Source organism: Macaca nemestrina, chromosome 5 (assembly GCF_043159975.1).
Source record: "Macaca nemestrina isolate mMacNem1 chromosome 5, mMacNem.hap1, whole genome shotgun sequence".
Classification (NCBI taxonomy): Eukaryota; Metazoa; Chordata; class Mammalia; order Primates; family Cercopithecidae; genus Macaca; species Macaca nemestrina.
In genome coordinates, this window is record NC_092129.1 from 155,862,637 (window position 1) to 155,868,648 (window position 6,012).

Below are 6,012 nucleotides of genomic sequence, written 5' to 3' on the forward strand. Positions count from 1 at the left end.
GGATGAACTAGAGAAATAGTCTTCTTTACCATGGCTCCCACATGAATGTTATTTTAGGGACTGAGTGACTCTGAGGACATTAGCTATCATTTTTCTTGACTCTGATATTACTATCAGTTAATAATGGAGCTATCATTTTCATATGATTAGCCGTATACTTACAAGTGAGCAGACCTTGAACTTCCTCTAGGTTTCTAAGCAAGGGCTTAAACCACCAAATGTGACACCCTTGAAGGGTAACTCAAGCTATGGACACTTAAGACCCTGAGATGATGATATAGTATTTTGAACATTATAATTTGCTGAATGTCGGTTGAACCACCAGATGTAATGCAACTTGTGCCTTCTCTCTTATTCTTTTTTTGTGCCTTTTCCTCCCTTATATTCACCTCCCTTTTTTCTTTTATCTGTTGTCCCTTTTTTTCTGATCACCTACACTCTTTCTACCACATAAGCATCATTTCTTTATAAGTCCTCACCCTCTCCCCACTAAACTTGTATTTCCCAGATATCAGTTCTTGTAGGTAGGAAGCAGAGACAGTGGGTTCAGTTAGAGGTGATGGGGGTCACATTTTTTAAAAAGGGAAAGAAAACCCTAGGTAGGTAGTCAAAGCATAGACGCCCTATATCGGACTTTATGATCAGCTGTTACTAACAGTTTATGTAAATGAGGTCCAAAGGTAGATAGTTTGAAGTTGTTGCTTTTGCTCTATAGAATCATCAGGGATCCAGGTCCCTTCCACCTTGTCACTGTCCTCTGTGTACAGCTTCTCTTCCCATGGCTACTGAAACACTGGCCATCAATTCTGCATTCTAGTCAGCAGGAAGGGCAAAAAAATGGACTCTCCCAGATAAGTCAGCAATTTTCAAGGAGTCTTCTCAGAATGCACAAATTCCTACACCTAGTTAACCAGAATTTAGTCACATTACTACACTTTGCTACAAAGATAACTAAGAAATGTAATCTTTATTTCAGGTGCCAGTGTACAAGATAAAAATTGTAATGGTTATTTGATAAAAAGGAGAGAACACTTATTTAGTAGGCAAACAGTCTCTGCCTTAGTCCCAGATAAAGATGTAACATTTCAAGTTATTAAGTGCAGGAACCAACTCCTAATAAATGTGTGATGAAAGATCAGTAAACAGATGAATGAATGAGAGAAGGGGTGCAAGGAACAAAATCAGAACTAAGAGATTCAATGGTGATTTAGTGAGGATTAGGAAGGCGGTGGGGATAAAGCAAGGAGAGGGAAAAGAGGAAGTGAGGAACAGGAACAGATAAATCTCTGAGTTAGAAGTCCCTAACACATCATGCTTCCTTAAATAATAGCATTAAAAAGTTTTATTTAAAAATACAGTTTAACTCTATTTTGAAGTGATATCAAAAAATATTTTTATTTTATATATTTATTTTTTGAGACAGAGTTTCACTCTGTCACCAAGGCTGGAGTGCAGTGGGGCAATCTCAGCTCACTGCAACCTCTGCCTCCCAGGTTCAAGCGAGTCTTGTGCCTCAGACCCCCAAGTAGCTGGGACTACAGGTGTATGCCAGCATGCCCGGCTAATTTTTTGTGTTTTTAGTAGAGACAGGGTTTCACCGCGTTGGCCAGGCTGGTCTCAAACTCTTAACCTCAAGTGATCTGCCCACCTTGGCCTTCCAAAGTGCTGAGATTACAGGCGTGAGCCACCATGCCTGGCCTCAAAAGATATTTTTAAAGGAAAAATATCTAGGTTTTTTTCTACTACTAGAAAAAACTTATCCCTACTTCCCTAATTTAAGAATTATTTTTATTTCTTCAAATTGTCTATTTAGAGAGATTGATAAATAGATATATGATTTTTGTCAGGTACTTAGAATTTTATGATTGGTTATATTTTTTATTAACCACGCTTATTTTTAAAATTACTCCACGTTTCCACATAACCAAATTTATTACCTTATGGTTTATATAATAGTTTTAGGTCACTTTAGTCTTCATATATACGTGTGTGTGTATGTGTGTGTGTGTGTGTGTGTGTGTACATACACACAGTCATGTGTTACTTAACAATAGGGATACATTCTGAGAAATGCATCATTAAGCCATTTCATCATTGTTTGAACATCATAGAATGTATTTACACAAACCTAGATATAGTCTACTACACACCTAGGCTGTATAGTATGGCCCGTTTTCCTAGGCCACAAACCCATACAGCATATTACTGTAGTGAATACTGTAGGCAGTTGTAACAATGGTAATTATCTGTATGTCTAAACATATCTAACAGTAGAAAAGGTATAGTAAAAATATGCCATAAAACATTTTAAAACAATAATACACCTGTATAGGACAACTCCATTATAATCTTATGAGGCTACTGTCTTATATGCAGCCTGTTGTTGACCAAAACATTGTTATTCACAGCACATGACCTGTAAAGACAGGGCCACTTCTATCTCTTTTTGGGATACATTTCACAGAAGGTGAAATAGCTGAGTAAAAAGATTGTCATATATGTTTAAGCATTGCTAATAACTGCATTTTTGTCTAATGGACACTGTTAACCTTGCAACCAAAAAAAGGGCACCTTTAAGATCCACATGTGCCAGGCGTGGTGGCTCACGCCTGTAATCCCAACACTTTGGGAGGCCAAGGGGCGGATCACCCGAGGTCAGGAGTTCGAGACCAGCCTGGCTAACATGGCAAAACTCCGTCTCTATTAAAAAGACAAAAATTAGCCAGGTGTGGTGGTGGGCACCTGTAATCCCAGCTATCAGGAGGCTGAGGCAGGAGAATTGCTTGAACCCAGGAGGTGGAGGTTGCAGTGAGTTGAGATCACGCCATTGCACTCCACCCTGGGCAACAAGAGCAAGACTCCACCTCAGAGAAAAAAAAAAAAAAGATCCACATGTAAGGGTACCTGGTTAACTAATTCCTCAAAGCCAAGGGAGCTAGCAGATGAGGAAAACTGGGTACGAGTCCTGGGTCTGCTGACCTCAGCAACACACTTCATTTATCTGAGCTCTGGTTCTTTCAACTCTAAAATGAGTGGTTTGCATATTTTTAAAAAACATTAAAATATGCATATATTTAAAATTACATAACAATATGTGCACAGTGAAATGAAATACTGCAAAGTAAAACCATTCATATAACCACTACCAAGGTCAAGAAATAGAACTGTTACCTGTGCCCCAGAAGGCCCCAGTTATGCTCCCTGCTAAACTCTGTTCCTTTCCTCCTCCCTGTTGTGACTTCTAACATCAGATATTAGTTTATTCTGTTCTGAACCTTATATAAATGCAATCGTGAAGGATGTGTTTTTTGTCTTCTTTTACTCACTATTCTGGCTCCTTTTACTATTATGTTTATGAAATTTATCAATGTGGTTTGTAGCTGTAGTTCATTGATTTTCATTGTTACATAGTATTCAGTTGTCTGAATAAACTTTTTTTAAAAACCATCCTACTGTTAATGGACATTAGAGTTGTTTCCAGTTTAAAGCAGTCACCAAAAAACGCTTCTAAAACATGTCTTTAGATGCAAGCACGTATGCGTTTCTGGTGGCTGGGTCATAGAACATGCATACATTCAACTTTAGTAGATACGCCAGAGTTTCCCAAAATGGTTTCACCAGTGTACACTCTCATAAAATATATGTGAAAATTCCCATTGTTCCATAATTCTTGCTGAAATTTGGCACTGTGGATCCATTTCTAGCAGGGATTTCAGCGCTGAGTTTGTGATTCCTTAAGAAATACCCAAGGACCTATCATACTGGCAATAAGTAAAAACCTGAAAACATACAGTTCATGAGGCTGTGTGAAAACAGGCACTCTCACACTTTGCTGTTGACAGTACAAAATAACACAGCTCCTACAAAAGTCTCCCTCTTACTGTTCATTGCAGCATTATTTGTTAAAGCAAAACATTGGAAATAATCCAAATACCCACGCCTAAGAAACTGGTTAAAAAAATTACGGTACATCCACACAATGAGTTACTATTATGCAGGTGTGAAAAAAAGAGAACTACGTCTATAAACAGGACATTTCTAGGCTTTTCTGTTAGATGATAAAGCAAGGCATGAAAGAATGTATATAACATAACTTATGGGGTAAAGAAGGTAAATATTTATTTTTGCAAGAAAAAAGAAAGAAAAAGTAGGGAAGGGAGGAGGGAAGGAAGAAGGAAAGAAGGAGAGGATAAATAAATAATGAAAATGGGATATAAATATATGGGGTAAAGGGACTGGGGATGGAAGCAGAACTCCTCTAAATATACCTTTTTATATAATGTGGATTTTGAACTAAGTAAATGTCTTGAATTTTCAAAAAAGAATAAAAAAGGGATGAAAGCAAACCCTGAAATGGAATATAAGCAGAAACAAATGATCCTAACCATATATCATTTAAAATATAACCACAGAGAAAAGAATTAATTCAAATAAGGTATTTATGCAGCTATACTCCCTAAACGGGATATAATTCAAAAACAAAACAAGCAAAGAAAATGTGAACTCTACATAGTAGATATGTTATTGCTAGTGGTGTATTTGTATTATAATCTTGAAACTATTTTGTTTATAAGAAACTATTTTGTTTGAGTGAATGTATTTATGCTGTTGGGAGCCAGAGTTTTCACTGTGGGGGAAAAGAAAAAAAACAAATGTGCAATGGTGAAAAATGAAAAGGAATTCTGTGGAGTTGTTTTTGAACAGAAAGTATCTTATAAAATCCTCCATATAGATATATGTTAAAGTAAAACACTGGAAATAATCCAAACACCCACCCCTAAGAAACTGGTTAAAAACATGACGGTACATCCACACAATGTACCGTATATACATATATGTAACATATTCATATATTCTAGCTCTTGTCCACTGACAAGGCCTAGAGGCAATAATATATCCTAGTAGCAATAAGATTATTCATTGCCCAAAATCCAGATCTTGGTTTCTATATCCCATTTTTCATTAATAAGTACTGTAGCTTCATAAAGCAGTGGCGATTCCGCGTCTAGGGTAGGAATAGCATAAAATGAGACTGAAATACCTTGTGTGAGAAAGTGAAGTGCACAAAAACTGTTGGGAACTTATCAAAGGACATAGAAACCTGTTTAAGGCCGGGTGTGGTAGCTCACTTCTGTAATCCCAGCCCTTTGGGGGACCGAGGCGGGTGGATCACTTGAGGTCGGAGTTCAAGACCAGCCTCAGTAGGGGATTGTGGCCTGAGCCTGTAATCCCAGATACTCAGGAGGCTGAGACAGGAGGATCACTCGAACCAGGAATGCGGAGGTTGCAGTGAGCTGAGATCGCATCCACTGCACTCCAGCCTGGAGACTTTGTCAAAAAAAAAAAAGAAGAGAGAGAGAGGAGAGAGGAGGGAGAGGAGGGAGAGGAAGGAGAAGAGGGAGAGGAGGGAGAGGAGGGAGAGAGACAGAGAAAGAAAAGAAAGAAGGAAAGAAAGAAAGAGAAGGAAGGAAGCGAGCTGTCTGAAAGGGCTCCAACTGACCAAATTTTAAATAATTTGAGCATCAACATAATAATGACAGTAATTGTTTGTTTATTTATTTATTTATTTAGAGATGGAGTCTCGCTCTGTTGCCTAGGCCGGGGTGCAGTGGTGTGATCTCGGTTCACTGCAAGCTCTGCCTCCCGGGTTCACGCCATTCTCCTGCCTCAGCCTCCCGAGTAGCTGGGACCACAGGCGCCCGCCACCACGCCCGGCTAATTTTTTCTATTTTTTAGTAGAGACGAGGTTTCACACTGTTAGCCAGGATGGTCTCGATCTCCTGACCTTGTGATCCGCCCGCCTCGGCCTCCCAAAGTTCTGGGATTACAGGCGTGAGCCACGGCGCCCGGAGTAATTGTTTATTTGTAAAGGAATCCATGAGTTCATCGTGATAAAATGAGACGGCAGGGAAAAGAAAAGGTATTCTTTGTAGGAAATGGCAACTAATCAATGTAGAAATGTGCTTCAGTTTCCTCACCTGTTAAATGGAGATAATTGTACCTAACTCACAG

At 38.8% G+C, this 6,012-nt stretch overlaps 1 long non-coding RNA gene across 2 annotated transcripts in view; it reads right to left on the minus strand.

Annotated features, from left to right (window-relative positions):
- Nucleotides 1–6,012, minus strand: part of LOC139363471 (uncharacterized) — a 48,461-nt gene that overhangs the window by 20,942 nt on the left and 21,507 nt on the right. The gene's annotated exons all lie outside the window — the stretch shown is intronic.